General features: G+C 44.9%; 14 non-coding genes across 14 annotated transcripts; all 14 read left to right on the plus strand.

Annotated features, from left to right (window-relative positions):
- The first annotated feature begins 761 nt into the window (after nt 1–761).
- LOC139068297 (5S ribosomal RNA) lies at nt 762–880 on the plus strand. The gene has a single exon (XR_011519896.1). It is a non-coding gene; the product is annotated as a 5S ribosomal RNA (ribosomal RNA).
- A 1260-nt stretch (nt 881–2140) lies between these two features.
- On the plus strand, nt 2141–2259 carry LOC139067142 (5S ribosomal RNA). The gene has a single exon (XR_011519631.1). It is a non-coding gene; the product is annotated as a 5S ribosomal RNA (ribosomal RNA).
- Nucleotides 2260–3519: 1260 nt separating this feature from the next.
- LOC139067150 (5S ribosomal RNA) lies at nt 3520–3638 on the plus strand. Its single transcript, XR_011519632.1, has one exon. It is a non-coding gene; the product is annotated as a 5S ribosomal RNA (ribosomal RNA).
- Nucleotides 3639–4898: 1260 nt separating this feature from the next.
- On the plus strand, nt 4899–5017 carry LOC139068232 (5S ribosomal RNA). Its single transcript, XR_011519831.1, has one exon. It is a non-coding gene; the product is annotated as a 5S ribosomal RNA (ribosomal RNA).
- Nucleotides 5018–6278: 1261 nt separating this feature from the next.
- LOC139067160 (5S ribosomal RNA) lies at nt 6279–6397 on the plus strand. The gene has a single exon (XR_011519633.1). It is a non-coding gene; the product is annotated as a 5S ribosomal RNA (ribosomal RNA).
- A 1261-nt stretch (nt 6398–7658) lies between these two features.
- Nucleotides 7659–7777, plus strand: LOC139067171 (5S ribosomal RNA). The gene has a single exon (XR_011519634.1). It is a non-coding gene; the product is annotated as a 5S ribosomal RNA (ribosomal RNA).
- A 1260-nt stretch (nt 7778–9037) lies between these two features.
- LOC139067182 (5S ribosomal RNA) lies at nt 9038–9156 on the plus strand. Its single transcript, XR_011519635.1, has one exon. It is a non-coding gene; the product is annotated as a 5S ribosomal RNA (ribosomal RNA).
- A 1261-nt stretch (nt 9157–10417) lies between these two features.
- LOC139067192 (5S ribosomal RNA) lies at nt 10418–10536 on the plus strand. Its single transcript, XR_011519637.1, has one exon. It is a non-coding gene; the product is annotated as a 5S ribosomal RNA (ribosomal RNA).
- Nucleotides 10537–11797: 1261 nt separating this feature from the next.
- LOC139067203 (5S ribosomal RNA) lies at nt 11798–11916 on the plus strand. The gene has a single exon (XR_011519638.1). It is a non-coding gene; the product is annotated as a 5S ribosomal RNA (ribosomal RNA).
- Nucleotides 11917–13176: 1260 nt separating this feature from the next.
- Nucleotides 13177–13295, plus strand: LOC139068209 (5S ribosomal RNA). The gene has a single exon (XR_011519808.1). It is a non-coding gene; the product is annotated as a 5S ribosomal RNA (ribosomal RNA).
- Nucleotides 13296–14235: 940 nt separating this feature from the next.
- Nucleotides 14236–14354, plus strand: LOC139067212 (5S ribosomal RNA). The gene has a single exon (XR_011519639.1). It is a non-coding gene; the product is annotated as a 5S ribosomal RNA (ribosomal RNA).
- A 1261-nt stretch (nt 14355–15615) lies between these two features.
- On the plus strand, nt 15616–15734 carry LOC139067931 (5S ribosomal RNA). Its single transcript, XR_011519715.1, has one exon. It is a non-coding gene; the product is annotated as a 5S ribosomal RNA (ribosomal RNA).
- A 940-nt stretch (nt 15735–16674) lies between these two features.
- On the plus strand, nt 16675–16793 carry LOC139067223 (5S ribosomal RNA). The gene has a single exon (XR_011519640.1). It is a non-coding gene; the product is annotated as a 5S ribosomal RNA (ribosomal RNA).
- Nucleotides 16794–18053: 1260 nt separating this feature from the next.
- Nucleotides 18054–18172, plus strand: LOC139067234 (5S ribosomal RNA). The gene has a single exon (XR_011519641.1). It is a non-coding gene; the product is annotated as a 5S ribosomal RNA (ribosomal RNA).
- Nucleotides 18173–18735: the final 563 nt, after the last annotated feature.

Raw genomic sequence — 18735 nt, forward strand, 5'->3', positions numbered from 1 at the left:
CGTTCACATTTTACTTCCCAAGTTGCAATAGAGAAAATCCAACTCATCTATCTGTGACTTACTTGCAATTCAGGGATCTAACTAAAGATTGTCATTAAGATTTCGTTCCGGAGCAAGGCTCTGCAGCCTGCGGCCATGATGGCACGTCGCAAGTCTTTGCTGCTACGCTACCAGCTAAAAGAAATGTGGGCCTTTTACTGGAATGGCATCAAAATGCACCAATAGGTCTTTTCCACAAAGACCCAAATAGGTTGTTGGAGAAACACATTGCAATTTATTGCTGCCAAACACAAGAAAAGCTGAACTCACAAACTAAGAAAAATCGGGCGCCAGCCGGCCGGCACCTGTTTGCAAGGATTTCACCCACAGAGCCCGGCCAGACGCAGCCCGAACAGGGGGGCGTGGGTCCCACTTTCCATGGGCCCACCACTCATAGGAGGGACAAAGGAAAAACGAGGTACTTCTCTCAACTGAGGTGAAGGTGGCCTTTTTGTACATCCAAATGTTAAATAATATCGTTTGTACTTTCTGACGTCTGCGATGTGAACAAATTTGGATTAAAACGCATGAACCTATTCTACTGTGTCACTACACAAGCTCCCCTCTCCGCTTTCGCCCACGGAGCCCGGCCAGACACAGCTCAAACTGGGGATGAGGGCGGTTTACTGGAAAGGCCTCAAATTGCAGCATTCCATTCAATGGCAGCCAAGGGCACAACTGTCTCTGCACCCATAAAACGGAGGACGGAAGGACAAGCCTTCGCTTACGGCCATACCACCCTGAACACGCCCGATCTCGTCTGATCTCGGAAGCTAAGCAGTATCGGGCCTGGTTAGTACTTGGATGGGAGACCGCCTGGGAATACCAGGTGCTGTAAGCTTTTGTCCTTGTCTTTTGAGCCAGCAGAGGGTGCTGTTACGCACTCGCCCTTCTGAGGAACAACACCTTACAGACCTCAAACAGTTACAACAGCATATTGCACTTTTCCTTAACCCTTTCATGCATAATAGTCACTCAAGTGGACAGGTACTCAAAATTGTTATTTATTTATTTTTGCTATTAAGCACAGCTGTTGAAGACTTTATTGCATTTGAGCACCTCCATTTGGACTTTGGTAAGCCAAGCCAACATATTTCATGTTCAGATTGCACGCTGTTCACTGAGGTGGACATGTAATAAATTATTTGTAAATTATACATTTTTACAAAAAATATTTGTTGAAATTTGTTTCATTCACACCTAAAGATGAATCAAAAAATTGTTAAAAAAAATCATGGTTGAAGATTTTATAATTCATGCATCAAAAGGTTAACACAGAAATGTCAAAAAGCCCATTCCCTGGGGCAATCAGGTTTTAAAAGAGTGTTTCTTCTTCAATACGTTCACATTTTACTTCCCAAGTTGCAATAGAGAAAATCCAACTCATCTATCTGTGACTTACTTGCAATTCAGGGATCTAACTAAAGATTGTCATTAAGATTTCGTTCCGGAGCAAGGCTCTGCAGCCTGCGGCCATGATGGCACGTCGCAAGTCTTTGCCGCTACGCTACCAGCTAAAAGAAATGTGGGCCTTTTACTGGAATGGCATCAAAATGCACCAATAGGTCTTTTCCACAAAGACCCAAATAGGTTGTTGGAGAAACACATTGCAATTTATTGCTGCCAAACACAAGAAAAGCTGAACTCACAAACTAAGAAAAATCGGGCGCCAGCCGGCCGGCACCTGTTTGCAAGGATTTCACCCACAGAGCCCGGCCAGACGCAGCCCGAACAGGGGGGCGTGGGTCCCACTTTCCATGGGCCCACCACTCATAGGAGGGACAAAGGAAAAACGAGGTACTTCTCTCAACTGAGGTGAAGGTGGCCTTTTTGTACATCCAAATGTTAAATAATATCGTTTGTACTTTCTGACGTCTGCGATGTGAACAAATTTGGATTAAAGCGCATGAACCTATTCTACTGTGTCACTACACAAGCTCCCCTCTCCGCTTTCGCCCACGGAGCCCGGCCAGACACAGCTCAAACTGGGGATGAGGGCGGTTTACTGGAAAGGCCTCAAATTGCAGCATTCCATTCAATGGCAGCCAAGGGCACAACTGTCTCTGCACCCATAAAACGGAGGACGGAAGGACAAGCCTTCGCTTACGGCCATACCACCCTGAACACGCCCGATCTCGTCTGATCTCGGAAGCTAAGCAGGGTCGGGCCTGGTTAGTACTTGGATGGGAGACCGCCTGGGAATACCAGGTGCTGTAAGCTTTTGTCCTTGTCTTTTGAGCCAGCAGAGGGTGCTGTTACGCACTCGCCCTTCTGAGGAACAACACCTTACAGACCTCAAACAGTTACAACAGCATATTGCACTTTTCCTTAACCCTTTCATGCATAATAGTCACTCAAGTGGACAGGTACTCAAAATTGTTATTTATTTATTTTTGCTATTAAGCACAGCTGTTGAAGACTTTATTGCATTTGAGCACCTCCATTTGGACTTTGGTAAGCCAAGCCAACATATTTCATGTTCAGATTGCACGCTGTTCACTGAGGTGGACATGTAATAAATTATTTGTAAATTATACATTTTTACAAAAAATATTTGTTGAAATTTGTTTCATTCACACCTAAAGATGAATCAAAAAATTGTTAAAAAAAATCATGGTTGAAGATTTTATAATTCATGCATCAAAAGGTTAACACAGAAATGTCAAAAAGCCCATTCCCTGGGGCAATCAGGTTTTAAAAGAGTGTTTCTTCTTCAATACGTTCACATTTTACTTCCCAAGTTGCAATAGAGAAAATCCAACTCATCTATCTGTGACTTACTTGCAATTCAGGGATCTAACTAAAGATTGTCATTAAGATTTCGTTCCGGAGCAAGGCTCTGCAGCCTGCGGCCATGATGGCACGTCGCAAGTCTTTGCCGCTACGCTACCAGCTAAAAGAAATGTGGGCCTTTTACTGGAATGGCATCAAAATGCACCAATAGGTCTTTTCCACAAAGACCCAAATAGGTTGTTGGAGAAACACATTGCAATTTATTGCTGCCAAACACAAGAAAAGCTGAACTCACAAACTAAGAAAAATCGGGCGCCAGCCGGCCGGCACCTGTTTGCAAGGATTTCACCCACAGAGCCCGGCCAGACGCAGCCCGAACAGGGGGGCGTGGGTCCCACTTTCCATGGGCCCACCACTCATAGGAGGGACAAAGGAAAAACGAGGTACTTCTCTCAACTGAGGTGAAGGTGGCCTTTTTGTACATCCAAATGTTAAATAATATCGTTTGTACTTTCTGACGTCTGCGATGTGAACAAATTTGGATTAAAGCGCATGAACCTATTCTACTGTGTCACTACACAAGCTCCCCTCTCCGCTTTCGCCCACGGAGCCCGGCCAGACACAGCTCAAACTGGGGATGAGGGCGGTTTACTGGAAAGGCCTCAAATTGCAGCATTCCATTCAATGGCAGCCAAGGGCACAACTGTCTCTGCACCCATAAAACGGAGGACGGAAGGACAAGCCTTCGCTTACGGCCATACCACCCTGAACACGCCCGATCTCGTCTGATCTCGGAAGCTAAGCAGGGTCGGGCCTGGTTAGTACTTGGATGGGAGACCGCCTGGGAATACCAGGTGCTGTAAGCTTTTGTCCTTGTCTTTTGAGCCAGCAGAGGGTGCTGTTACGCACTCGCCCTTCTGAGGAACAACACCTTACAGACCTCAAACAGTTACAACAGCATATTGCACTTTTCCTTAACCCTTTCATGCATAATAGTCACTCAAGTGGACAGGTACTCAAAATTGTTATTTATTTATTTTTGCTATTAAGCACAGCTGTTGAAGACTTTATTGCATTTGAGCACCTCCATTTGGACTTTGGTAAGCCAAGCCAACATATTTCATGTTCAGATTGCACGCTGTTCACTGAGGTGGACATGTAATAAATTATTTGTAAATTATACATTTTTACAAAAAATATTTGTTGAAATTTGTTTCATTCACACCTAAAGATGAATCAAAAAATTGTTAAAAAAAATCATGGTTGAAGATTTCATAATTCATGCATCAAAGGGTTAACACAGAAATGTCAAAAAGCCCATTCCCTGGGGCAATCAGGTTTTAAAAGAGCGTTTCTTCTTCAATACGTTCACATTTTACTTCCCAAGTTGCAATAGAGAAAATCCAACTCATCTATCTGTGACTTACTTGCAATTCAGGGATCTAACTAAAGATTGTCATTAAGATTTCGTTCCGGAGCAAGGCTCTGCAGCCTGCGGCCATGATGGCACGTCGCAAGTCTTTGCCGCTACGCTACCAGCTAAAAGAAATGTGGGCCTTTTACTGGAATGGCATCAAAATGCACCAATAGGTCTTTTCCACAAAGACCCAAATAGGTTGTTGGAGAAACACATTGCAATTTATTGCTGCCAAACACAAGAAAAGCTGAACTCACAAACTAAGAAAAATCGGGCGCCAGCCGGCCGGCACCTGTTTGCAAGGATTTCACCCACAGAGCCCGGCCAGACGCAGCCCGAACAGGGGGGCGTGGGTCCCACTTTCCATGGGCCCACCACTCATAGGAGGGACAAAGGAAAAACGAGGTACTTCTCTCAACTGAGGTGAAGGTGGCCTTTTTGTACATCCAAATGTTAAATAATATCGTTTGTACTTTCTGACGTCTGCGATGTGAACAAATTTGGATTAAAGCGCATGAACCTATTCTACTGTGTCACTACACAAGCTCCCCTCTCCGCTTTCGCCCACGGAGCCCGGCCAGACACAGCTCAAACTGGGGATGAGGGCGGTTTACTGGAAAGGCCTCAAATTGCAGCATTCCATTCAATGGCAGCCAAGGGCACAACTGTCTCTGCACCCATAAAACGGAGGACGGAAGGACAAGCCTTCGCTTACGGCCATACCACCCTGAACACGCCCGATCTCGTCTGATCTCGGAAGCTAAGCAGGGTCGGGCCTGGTTAGTGCTTGGATGGGAGACCGCCTGGGAATACCAGGTGCTGTAAGCTTTTGTCCTTGTCTTTTGAGCCAGCAGAGGGTGCTGTTACGCACTCGCCCTTCTGAGGAACAACACCTTACAGACCTCAAACAGTTACAACAGCATATTGCACTTTTCCTTAACCCTTTCATGCATAATAGTCACTCAAGTGGACAGGTACTCAAAATTGTTATTTATTTATTTTTGCTATTAAGCACAGCTGTTGAAGACTTTATTGCATTTGAGCACCTCCATTTGGACTTTGGTAAGCCAAGCCAACATATTTCATGTTCAGATTGCACGCTGTTCACTGAGGTGGACATGTAATAAATTATTTGTAAATTATACATTTTTACAAAAAATATTTGTTGAAATTTGTTTCATTCACACCTAAAGATGAATCCAAAAAATTGTTAAAAAAAATCATGGTTGAAGATTTCATAATTCATGCATCAAAGGGTTAACACAGAAATGTCAAAAAGCCCATTCCCTGGGGCAATCAGGTTTTAAAAGAGCGTTTCTTCTTCAATACGTTCACATTTTACTTCCCAAGTTGCAATAGAGAAAATCCAACTCATCTATCTGTGACTTACTTGCAATTCAGGGATCTAACTAAAGATTGTCATTAAGATTTCGTTCCGGAGCAAGGCTCTGCAGCCTGCGGCCATGATGGCACGTCGCAAGTCTTTGCCGCTACGCTACCAGCTAAAAGAAATGTGGGCCTTTTACTGGAATGGCATCAAAATGCACCAATAGGTCTTTTCCACAAAGACCCAAATAGGTTGTTGGAGAAACACATTGCAATTTATTGCTGCCAAACACAAGAAAAGCTGAACTCACAAACTAAGAAAAATCGGGCGCCAGTCGGCCGGCACCTGTTTGCAAGGATTTCACCCACAGAGCCCGGCCAGACGCAGCCCGAACAGGGGGGCGTGGGTCCCACTTTCCATGGGCCCACCACTCATAGGAGGGACAAAGGAAAAACGAGGTACTTCTCTCAACTGAGGTGAAGGTGGCCTTTTTGTACATCCAAATGTTAAATAATATCGTTTGTACTTTCTGACGTCTGCGATGTGAACAAATTTGGATTAAAGCGCATGAACCTATTCTACTGTGTCACTACACAAGCTCCCCTCTCCGCTTTCGCCCACGGAGCCCGGCCAGACACAGCTCAAACTGGGGATGAGGGCGGTTTACTGGAAAGGCCTCAAATTGCAGCATTCCATTCAATGGCAGCCAAGGGCACAACTGTCTCTGCACCCATAAAACGGAGGACGGAAGGACAAGCCTTCGCTTACGGCCATACCACCCTGAACACGCCCGATCTCGTCTGATCTCGGAAGCTAAGCAGGGTCGGGCCTGGTTAGTACTTGGATGGGAGACCGCCTGGGAATACCAGGTGCTGTAAGCTTTTGTCCTTGTCTTTTGAGCCAGCAGAGGGTGCAGTTACGCACTCGCCCTTCTGAGGAACAACACCTTACAGACCTCAAACAGTTACAACAGCATATTGCACTTTTCCTTAACCCTTTCATGCATAATAGTCACTCAAGTGGACAGGTACTCAAAATTGTTATTTATTTATTTTTGCTATTAAGCACAGCTGTTGAAGACTTTATTGCATTTGAGCACCTCCATTTGGACTTTGGTAAGCCAAGCCAACATATTTCATGTTCAGATTGCACGCTGTTCACTGAGGTGGACATGTAATAAATTATTTGTAAATTATACATTTTTACAAAAAATATTTGTTGAAATTTGTTTCATTCACACCTAAAGATGAATCAAAAAATTGTTAAAAAAAAATCATGGTTGAAGATTTCATAATTCATGCATCAAAGGGTTAACACAGAAATGTCAAAAAGCCCATTCCCTGGGGCAATCAGGTTTTAAAAGAGCGTTTCTTCTTCAATACGTTCACATTTTACTTCCCAAGTTGCAATAGAGAAAATCCAACTCATCTATCTGTGACTTACTTGCAATTCAGGGATCTAACTAAAGATTGTCATTAAGATTTCGTTCCGGAGCAAGGCTCTGCAGCCTGCGGCCATGATGGCACGTCGCAAGTCTTTGCCGCTACGCTACCAGCTAAAAGAAATGTGGGCCTTTTACTGGAATGGCATCAAAATGCACCAATAGGTCTTTTCCACAAAGACCCAAATAGGTTGTTGGAGAAACACATTGCAATTTATTGCTGCCAAACACAAGAAAAGCTGAACTCACAAACTAAGAAAAATCGGGCGCCAGCCGGCCGGCACCTGTTTGCAAGGATTTCACCCACAGAGCCCGGCCAGACGCAGCCTGAACAGGGGGGCGTGGGTCCCACTTTCCATGGGCCCACCACTCATAGGAGGGACAAAGGAAAAACGAGGTACTTCTCTCAACTGAGGTGAAGGTGGCCTTTTTGTACATCCAAATGTTAAATAATATCGTTTGTACTTTCTGACGTCTGCGATGTGAACAAATTTGGATTAAAGCGCATGAACCTATTCTACTGTGTCACTACACAAGCTCCCCTCTCCGCTTTCGCCCACGGAGCCCGGCCAGACACAGCTCAAACTGGGGATGAGGGCGGTTTACTGGAAAGGCCTCAAATTGCAGCATTCCATTCAATGGCAGCCAAGGGCACAACTGTCTCTGCACCCATAAAACGGAGGACGGAAGGACAAGCCTTCGCTTACGGCCATACCACCCTGAACACGCCCGATCTCGTCTGATCTCGGAAGCTAAGCAGGGTCGGGCCTGGTTAGTACTTGGATGGGAGACCGCCTGGGAATACCAGGTGCTGTAAGCTTTTGTCCTTGTCTTTTGAGCCAGCAGAGGGTGCAGTTACGCACTCGCCCTTCTGAGGAACAACACCTTACAGACCTCAAACAGTTACAACAGCATATTGCACTTTTCCTTAACCCTTTCATGCATAATAGTCACTCAAGTGGACAGGTACTCAAAATTGTTATTTATTTATTTTTGCTATTAAGCACAGCTGTTGAAGACTTTATTGCATTTGAGCACCTCCATTTGGACTTTGGTAAGCCAAGCCAACATATTTCATGTTCAGATTGCACGCTGTTCACTGAGGTGGACATGTAATAAATTATTTGTAAATTATACATTTTTACAAAAAATATTTGTTGAAATTTGTTTCATTCACACCTAAAGATGAATCAAAAAATTGTTAAAAAAAATCATGGTTGAAGATTTCATAATTCATGCATCAAAGGGTTAACACAGAAATGTCAAAAAGCCCATTCCCTGGGGCAATCAGGTTTTAAAAGAGCGTTTCTTCTTCAATACGTTCACATTTTACTTCCCAAGTTGCAATAGAGAAAATCCAACTCATCTATCTGTGACTTACTTGCAATTCAGGGATCTAACTAAAGATTGTCATTAAGATTTCGTTCCGGAGCAAGGCTCTGCAGCCTGCGGCCATGATGGCACGTCGCAAGTCTTTGCCGCTACGCTACCAGCTAAAAGAAATGTGGGCCTTTTACTGGAATGGCATCAAAATGCACCAATAGGTCTTTTCCACAAAGACCCAAATAGGTTGTTGGAGAAACACATTGCAATTTATTGCTGCCAAACACAAGAAAAGCTGAACTCACAAACTAAGAAAAATCGGGCGCCAGCCGGCCGGCACCTGTTTGCAAGGATTTCACCCACAGAGCCCGGCCAGACGCAGCCCGAACAGGGGGGCGTGGGTCCCACTTTCCATGGGCCCACCACTCATAGGAGGGACAAAGGAAAAACGAGGTACTTCTCTCAACTGAGGTGAAGGTGGCCTTTTTGTACATCCAAATGTTAAATAATATCGTTTGTACTTTCTGACGTCTGCGATGTGAACAAATTTGGATTAAAGCGCATGAACCTATTCTACTGTGTCACTACACAAGCTCCCCTCTCCGCTTTCGCCCACGGAGCCCGGCCAGACACAGCTCAAACTGGGGATGAGGGCGGTTTACTGGAAAGGCCTCAAATTGCAGCATTCCATTCAATGGCAGCCAAGGGCACAACTGTCTCTGCACCCATAAAACGGAGGACGGAAGGACAAGCCTTCGCTTACGGCCATACCACCCTGAACACGCCCGATCTCGTCTGATCTCGGAAGCTAAGCAGGGTCGGGCCTGGTTAGTACTTGGATGGGAGACCGCCTGGGAATACCAGGTGCTGTAAGCTTTTGTCCTTGTCTTTTGAGCCAGCAGAGGGTGCTGTTACGCACTCGCCCTTCTGAGGAACAACACCTTACAGACCTCAAACAGTTACAACAGCATATTGCACTTTTCCTTAACCCTTTCATGCATAATAGTCACTCAAGTGGACAGGTACTCAAAATTGTTATTTATTTATTTTTGCTATTAAGCACAGCTGTTGAAGACTTTATTGCATTTGAGCACCTCCATTTGGACTTTGGTAAGCCAAGCCAACATATTTCATGTTCAGATTGCACGCTGTTCACTGAGGTGGACATGTAATAAATTATTTGTAAATTATACATTTTTACAAAAAATATTTGTTGAAATTTGTTTCATTCACACCTAAAGATGAATCAAAAAATTGTTTAAAAAAAATCATGGTTGAAGATTTCATAATTCATGCATCAAAGGGTTAACACAGAAATGTCAAAAAGCCCATTCCCTGGGGCAATCAGGTTTTAAAAGAGCGTTTCTTCTTCAATACGTTCACATTTTACTTCCCAAGTTGCAATAGAGAAAATCCAACTCATCTATCTGTGACTTACTTGCAATTCAGGGATCTAACTAAAGATTGTCATTAAGATTTCGTTTCAGAGCAAGGCTCTGCAGCCTGCGGCCATGATGGCACGTCGCAAGTCTTTGCCGCTACGCTACCAGCTAAAAGAAATGTGGGCCTTTTACTGGAATGGCATCAAAATGCACCAATAGGTCTTTTCCACAAAGACCCAAATAGGTTGTTGGAGAAACACATTGCAATTTATTGCTGCCAAACACAAGAAAAGCTGAACTCACAAACTAAGAAAAATCGGGCGCCAGCCGGCCGGCACCTGTTTGCAAGGATTTCACCCACAGAGCCCGGCCAGATGCAGCCCGAACAGGGGGGCGTGGGTCCCACTTTCCATGGGCCCACCACTCATAGGAGGGACAAAGGAAAAACGAGGTACTTCTCTCAACTGAGGTGAAGGTGGCCTTTTTGTACATCCAAATGTTAAATAATATCGTTTGTACTTTCTGACGTCTGCGATGTGAACAAATTTGGATTAAAGCGCATGAACCTATTCTACTGTGTCACTACACAAGCTCCCCTCTCCGCTTTCGCCCACGGAGCCCGGCCAGACACAGCTCAAACTGGGGATGAGGGCGGTTTACTGGAAAGGCCTCAAATTGCAGCATTCCATTCAATGGCAGCCAAGGGCACAACTGTCTCTGCACCCATAAAACGGAGGACGGAAGGACCAGCCTTCGCTTACGGCCATACCACCCTGAACACGCCCGATCTCGTCTGATCTCGGAAGCTAAGCAGGGTCGGGCCTGGTTAGTACTTGGATGGGAGACCGCCTGGGAATACCAGGTGCTGTAAGCTTTTGTCCTTGTCTTTTGAGCCAGCAGAGGGTGCTGTTACGCACTCGCCCTTCTGAGGAACAACACCTTACAGACCTCAAACAGTTACAACAGCATATTGCACTTTTCCTTAACCCTTTCATGCATAATAGTCACTCAAGTGGACAGGTACTCAAAATTGTTATTTATTTATTTTTGCTATTAAGCACAGCTGTTGAAGACTTTATTGCATTTGAGCACCTCCATTTGGACTTTGGTAAGCCAAGCCAACATATTTCATGTTCAGATTGCACGCTGTTCACTGAGGTGGACATGTAATAAATTATTTGTAAATTATACATTTTTACAAAAAATATTTGTTGAAATTTGTTTCATTCACACCTAAAGATGAATCAAAAAATTGTTAAAAAAAAATCATGGTTGAAGATTTCATAATTCATGCATCAAAGGGTTAACACAGAAATGTCAAAAAGCCCATTCCCTGGGGCAATCAGGTTTTAAAAGAGCGTTTCTTCTTCAATACGTTCACATTTTACTTCCCAAGTTGCAATAGAGAAAATCCAACTCATCTATCTGTGACTTACTTGCAATTCAGGGATCTAACTAAAGATTGTCATTAAGATTTCGTTCCGGAGCAAGGCTCTGCAGCCTGCGGCCATGATGGCACGTCGCAAGTCTTTGCCGCTACGCTACCAGCTAAAAGAAATGTGGGCCTTTTACTGGAATGGCATCAAAATGCACCAATAGGTCTTTTCCACAAAGACCCAAATAGGTTGTTGGAGAAACACATTGCAATTTATTGCTGCCAAACACAAGAAAAGCTGAACTCACAAACTAAGAAAAATCGGGCGCCAGCCGGCCGGCACCTGTTTGCAAGGATTTCACCCACAGAGCCCGGCCAGACGCAGCCTGAACAGGGGGGCGTGGGTCCCACTTTCCATGGGCCCACCACTCATAGGAGGGACAAAGGAAAAACGAGGTACTTCTCTCAACTGAGGTGAAGGTGGCCTTTTTGTACATCCAAATGTTAAATAATATCGTTTGTACTTTCTGACGTCTGCGATGTGAACAAATTTGGATTAAAGCGCATGAACCTATTCTACTGTGTCACTACACAAGCTCCCCTCTCCGCTTTCGCCCACGGAGCCCGGCCAGACACAGCTCAAACTGGGGATGAGGGCGGTTTACTGGAAAGGCCTCAAATTGCAGCATTCCATTCAATGGCAGCCAAGGGCACAACTGTCTCTGCACCCATAAAACGGAGGACGGAAGGACCAGCCTTCGCTTACGGCCATACCACCCTGAACACGCCCGATCTCGTCTGATCTCGGAAGCTAAGCAGGGTCGGGCCTGGTTAGTACTTGGATGGGAGACCGCCTGGGAATACCAGGTGCTGTAAGCTTTTGTCCTTGTCTTTTGAGCCAGCAGAGGGTGCTGTTACGCACTCGCCCTTCTGAGGAACAACACCTTACAGACCTCAAACAGTTACAACAGCATATTGCACTTTTCCTTAACCCTTTCATGCATAATAGTCACTCAAGTGGACAGGTACTCAAAGTTGTTATTTATTTATTTTTGCTATTAAGCACAGCTGTTGAAGACTTTATTGCATTTGAGCACCTCCATTTGGACTTTGGTAAGCCAAGCCAACATATTTCATGTTCAGATTGCACGCTGTTCACTGAGGTGGACATGTAATAAATTATTTGTAAATTATACATTTTTACAAAAAATATTTGTTGAAATTTGTTTCATTCACACCTAAAGATGAATCAAAAAATTGTTAAAAAAAATCATGGTTGAAGATTTCATAATTCATGCATCAAAGGGTTAACACAGAAATGTCAAAAAGCCCATTCCCTGGGGCAATCAGGTTTTAAAAGAGCGTTTCTTCTTCAATACGTTCACATTTTACTTCCCAAGTTGCAATAGAGAAAATCCAACTCATCTATCTGTGACTTACTTGCAATTCAGGGATCTAACTAAAGATTGTCATTAAGATTTCGTTCCGGAGCAAGGCTCTGCAGCCTGCGGCCATGATGGCACGTCGCAAGTCTTTGCCGCTACGCTACCAGCTAAAAGAAATGTGGGCCTTTTACTGGAATGGCATCAAAATGCACCAATAGGTCTTTTCCACAAAGACCCAAATAGGTTGTTGGAGAAACACATTGCAATTTATTGCTGCCAAACACAAGAAAAGCTGAACTCACAAACTAAGAAAAATCGGGCGCCAGCCGGCCGGCACCTGTTTGCAAGGATTTCACCCACAGAGCCCGGCCAGACGCAGCCCGAACAGGGGGGCGTGGGTCCCACTTTCCATGGGCCCACCACTCATAGGAGGGACAAAGGAAAAACGAGGTACTTCTCTCAACTGAGGTGAAGGTGGCCTTTTTGTACATCCAAATGTTAAATAATATCGTTTGTACTTTCTGACGTCTGCGATGTGAACAAATTTGGATTAAAGCGCATGAACCTATTCTACTGTGTCACTACACAAGCTCCCCTCTCCGCTTTCGCCCACGGAGCCCGGCCAGACACAGCTCAAACTGGGGATGAGGGCGGTTTACTGGAAAGGCCTCAAATTGCAGCATTCCATTCAATGGCAGCCAAGGGCACAACTGTCTCTGCACCCATAAAACGGAGGACGGAAGGACAAGCCTTCGCTTACGGCCATACCACCCTGAACACGCCCGATCTCGTCTGATCTCGGAAGCTAAGCAAGGTCGGGCCTGGTTAGTACTTGGATGGGAGACCGCCTGGGAATACCAGGTGCTGTAAGCTTTTGTCCTTGTCTTTTGAGCCAGCAGAGGGTGCTGTTATGCACTCGCCCTTCTGAGGAACAACACCTTACAGACCTCAAACAGTTACAACAGCATATTGCACTTTTCCTTAACACAGAAATGTCAAAAAGCCCATTCCCTGGGGCAATCAGGTTTTAAAAGAGCGTTTCTTCTTCAATACGTTCACATTTTACTTCCCAAGTTGCAATAGAGAAAATCCAACTCATCTATCTGTGACTTACTTGCAATTCAGGGATCTAACTAAAGATTGTCATTAAGATTTCGTTTCAGAGCAAGGCTCTGCAGCCTGCGGCCATGATGGCACGTCGCAAGTCTTTGCCGCTACGCTACCAGCTAAAAGAAATGTGGGCCTTTTACTGGAATGGCATCAAAATGCACCAATAGGTCTTTTCCACAAAGACCCAAATAGGTTGTTGGAGAAACACATTGCAATTTATTGCTGCCAAACACAAGAAAAGCTGAACTCACAAACTAAGAAAAATCGGGCGCCAGCCGGCCGGCACCTGTTTGCAAGGATTTCACCCACAGAGCCCGGCCAGACGCAGCCCGAACAGGGGGGCGTGGGTCCCACTTTCCATGGGCCCACCACTCATAGGAGGGACAAAGGAAAAACGAGGTACTTCTCTCAACTGAGGTGAAGGTGGCCTTTTTGTACATCCAAATGTTAAATAATATCGTTTGTACTTTCTGACGTCTGCGATGTGAACAAATTTGGATTAAAGCGCATGAACCTATTCTACTGTGTCACTACACAAGCTCCCCTCTCCGCTTTCGCCCACGGAGCCCGGCCAGACACAGCTCAAACTGGGGATGAGGGTGGTTTACTGGAAAGGCCTCAAATTGCAGCATTCCATTCAATGGCAGCCAAGGGCACAACTGTCTCTGCACCCATAAAACGGAGGACGGAAGGACCAGCCTTCGCTTACGGCCATACCACCCTGAACACGCCCGATCTCGTCTGATCTCGGAAGCTAAGCAGGGTCGGGCCTGGTTAGTACTTGGATGGGAGACCGCCTGGGAATACCAGGTGCTGTAAGCTTTTGTCCTTGTCTTTTGAGCCAGCAGAGGGTGCTGTTACGCACTCGCCCTTCTGAGGAACAACACCTTACAGACCTCAAACAGTTACAACAGCATATTGCACTTTTCCTTAACCCTTTCATGCATAATAGTCACTCAAGTGGACAGGTACTCAAAATTGTTATTTATTTATTTTTGCTATTAAGCACAGCTGTTGAAGACTTTATTGCATTTGAGCACCTCCATTTGGACTTTGGTAAGCCAAGCCAACATATTTCATGTTCAGATTGCACGCTGTTCACTGAGGTGGACATGTAATAAATTATTTGTAAATTATACATTTTTACAAAAAATATTTGTTGAAATTTGTTTCATTCACACCTAAAGATGAATCAAAAAATTGTTAAAAAAAAATCATGGTTGAAGATTTCATAATTCATGCATCAAAGGGTTAACACAGAAATGTCAAAAAGCCCATTCCCTGGGGCAATCAGGTTTTAAAAGAGCGTTTCTTCTTCAATACGTTCACATTTTACTTCCCAAGTTGCAATAGAGAAAATCCAACTCATCTATCTGTGACTTACTTGCAATTCAGGGATCTAACTAAAGATTGTCATTAAGATTTCGTTCCGGAGCAAGGCTCTGCAGCCTGCGGCCATGATGGCACGTCGCAAGTCTTTGCCGCTACGCTACCAGCTAAAAGAAATGTGGGCCTTTTACTGGAATGGCATCAAAATGCACCAATAGGTCTTTTCCACAAAGACCCAAATAGGTTGTTGGAGAAACACATTGCAATTTATTGCTGCCAAACACAAGAAAAGCTGAACTCACAAACTAAGAAAAATCGGGCGCCAGCCGGCCGGCACCTGTTTGCAAGGATTTCACCCACAGAGCCCGGCCAGACGCAGCCCGAACAGGGGGGCGTGGGTCCCACTTTCCATGGGCCCACCACTCATAGGAGGGACAAAGGAAAAACGAGGTACTTCTCTCAACTGAGGTGAAGGTGGCCTTTTTGTACATCCAAATGTTAAATAATATCGTTTGTACTTTCTGACGTCTGCGATGTGAACAAATTTGGATTAAAGCGCATGAACCTATTCTACTGTGTCACTACACAAGCTCCCCTCTCCGCTTTCGCCCACGGAGCCCGGCCAGACACAGCTCAAACTGGGGATGAGGGCGGTTTACTGGAAAGGCCTCAAATTGCAGCATTCCATTCAATGGCAGCCAAGGGCACAACTGTCTCTGCACCCATAAAACGGAGGACGGAAGGACAAGCCTTCGCTTACGGCCATACCACCCTGAACACGCCCGATCTCGTCTGATCTCGGAAGCTAAGCAGGGTCGGGCCTGGTTAGTACTTGGATGGGAGACCGCATGGGAATACCAGGTGCTGTAAGCTTTTGTCCTTGTCTTTTGAGCCAGCAGAGGGTGCTGTTATGCACTCGCCCTTCTGAGGAACAACACCTTACAGACCTCAAACAGTTACAACAGCATATTGCACTTTTCCTTAACACAGAAATGTCAAAAAGCCCATTCCCTGGGGCAATCAGGTTTTAAAAGAGCGTTTCTTCTTCAATACGTTCACATTTTACTTCCCAAGTTGCAATAGAGAAAATCCAACTCATCTATCTGTGACTTACTTGCAATTCAGGGATCTAACTAAAGATTGTCATTAAGATTTCGTTCCGGAGCAAGGCTCTGCAGCCTGCGGCCATGATGGCACGTCGCAAGTCTTTGCCGCTACGCTACCAGCTAAAAGAAATGTGGGCCTTTTACTGGAATGGCATCAAAATGCACCAATAGGTCTTTTCCACAAAGACCCAAATAGGTTGTTGGAGAAACACATTGCAATTTATTGCTGCCAAACACAAGAAAAGCTGAACTCACAAACTAAGAAAAATCGGGCGCCAGTCGGCCGGCACCTGTTTGCAAGGATTTCACCCACAGAGCCCGGCCAGACGCAGCCCGAACAGGGGGGCGTGGGTCCCACTTTCCATGGGCCCACCACTCATAGGAGGGACAAAGGAAAAACGAGGTACTTCTCTCAACTGAGGTGAAGGTGGCCTTTTTGTACATCCAAATGTTAAATAATATCGTTTGTACTTTCTGACGTCTGCGATGTGAACAAATTTGGATTAAAGCGCATGAACCTATTCTACTGTGTCACTACACAAGCTCCCCTCTCCGCTTTCGCCCACGGAGCCCGGCCAGACACAGCTCAAACTGGGGATGAGGGCGGTTTACTGGAAAGGCCTCAAATTGCAGCATTCCATTCAATGGCAGCCAAGGGCACAACTGTCTCTGCACCCATAAAACGGAGGACGGAAGGACAAGCCTTCGCTTACGGCCATACCACCCTGAACACGCCCGATCTCGTCTGATCTCGGAAGCTAAGCAGGGTCGGGCCTGGTTAGTACTTGGATGGGAGACCGCCTGGGAATACCAGGTGCTGTAAGCTTTTGTCCTTGTCTTTTGAGCCAGCAGAGGGTGCTGTTACGCACTCGCCCTTCTGAGGAACAACACCTTACAGACCTCAAACAGTTACAACAGCATATTGCACTTTTCCTTAACCCTTTCATGCATAATAGTCACTCAAGTGGACAGGTACTCAAAATTGTTATTTATTTATTTTTGCTATTAAGCACAGCTGTTGAAGACTTTATTGCATTTGAGCACCTCCATTTGGACTTTGGTAAGCCAAGCCAACATATTTCATGTTCAGATTGCACGCTGTTCACTGAGGTGGACATGTAATAAATTATTTGTAAATTATACATTTTTACAAAAAATATTTGTTGAAATTTGTTTCATTCACACCTAAAGATGAATCAAAAAATTGTTAAAAAAAATCATGGTTGAAGATTTCATAATTCATGCATCAAAGGGTTAACACAGAAATGTCAAAAAGCCCATTCCCTGGGGCAATCAGGTTTTAAAAGAGCGTTTCTTCTTCAATACGTTCACATTTTACTTCCCAAGTTGCAATAGAGAAAATCCAACTCATCTATCTGTGACTTACTTGCAATTCAGGGATCTAACTAAAGATTGTCATTAAGATTTCGTTCCGGAGCAAGGCTCTGCAGCCTGCGGCCATGATGGCACGTCGCAAGTCTTTGCCGCTACGCTACCAGCTAAAAGAAATGTGGGCCTTTTACTGGAATGGCATCAAAATGCACCAATAGGTCTTTTCCACAAAGACCCAAATAGGTTGTTGGAGAAACACATTGCAATTTATTGCTGCCAAACACAAGAAAAGCTGAACTCACAAACTAAGAAAAATCGGGCGCCAGCCGGCCGGCACCTGTTTGCAAGGATTTCACCCACAGAGCCCGGCCAGACGCAGCCCGAACAGGGGGGCGTGGGTCCCACTTTCCATGGGCCCACCACTCATAGGAGGGACAAAGGAAAAACGAGGTACTTCTCTCAACTGAGGTGAAGGTGGCCTTTTTGTACATCCAAATGTTAAATAATATCGTTTGTACTTTCTGACGTCTGCGATGTGAACAAATTTGGATTAAAGCGCATGAACCTATTCTACTGTGTCACTACACAAGCTCCCCTCTCCGCTTTCGCCCACGGAGCCCGGCCAGACACAGCTCAAACTGGGGATGAGGGCGGTTTACTGGAAAGGCCTCAAATTGCAGCATTCCATTCAATGGCAGCCAAGGGCACAACTGTCTCTGCACCCATAAAACGGAGGACGGAAGGACCAGCCTTCGCTTACGGCCATACCACCCTGAACACGCCCGATCTCGTCTGATCTCGGAAGCTAAGCAGGGTCGGGCCTGGTTAGTACTTGGATGGGAGACCGCCTGGGAATACCAGGTGCTGTAAGCTTTTGTCCTTGTCTTTTGAGCCAGCAGAGGGTGCTGTTACGCACTCGCCCTTCTGAGGAACAACACCTTACAGACCTCAAACAGTTACAACAGCATATTGCACTTTTCCTTAACCCTTTCATGCATAATAGTCACTCAAGTGGACAGGTACTCAAAATTGTTATTTATTTATTTTTGCTATTAAGCACAGCTGTTGAAGACTTTATTGCATTTGAGCACCTCCATTTGGACTTTGGTAAGCCAAGCCAACATATTTCATGTTCAGATTGCACGCTGTTCACTGAGGTGGACATGTAATAAATTATTTGTAAATTATACATTTTTACAAAAAATATTTGTTGAAATTTGTTTCATTCACACCTAAAGATGAATCAAAAAATTGTTAAAAAAAAATCATGGTTGAAGATTTCATAATTCATGCATCAAAGGGTTAACACAGAAATGTCAAAAAGCCCATTCCCTGGGGCAATCAGGTTTTAAAAGAGCGTTTCTTCTTCAATACGTTCACATTTTACTTCCCAAGTTGCAATAGAGAAAATCCAACTCATCTATCTGTGACTTACT

The sequence above is a fragment of the Nothobranchius furzeri genome, chromosome 2, assembly GCF_043380555.1.
Source record: "Nothobranchius furzeri strain GRZ-AD chromosome 2, NfurGRZ-RIMD1, whole genome shotgun sequence".
Classification (NCBI taxonomy): Eukaryota; Metazoa; Chordata; class Actinopteri; order Cyprinodontiformes; family Nothobranchiidae; genus Nothobranchius; species Nothobranchius furzeri.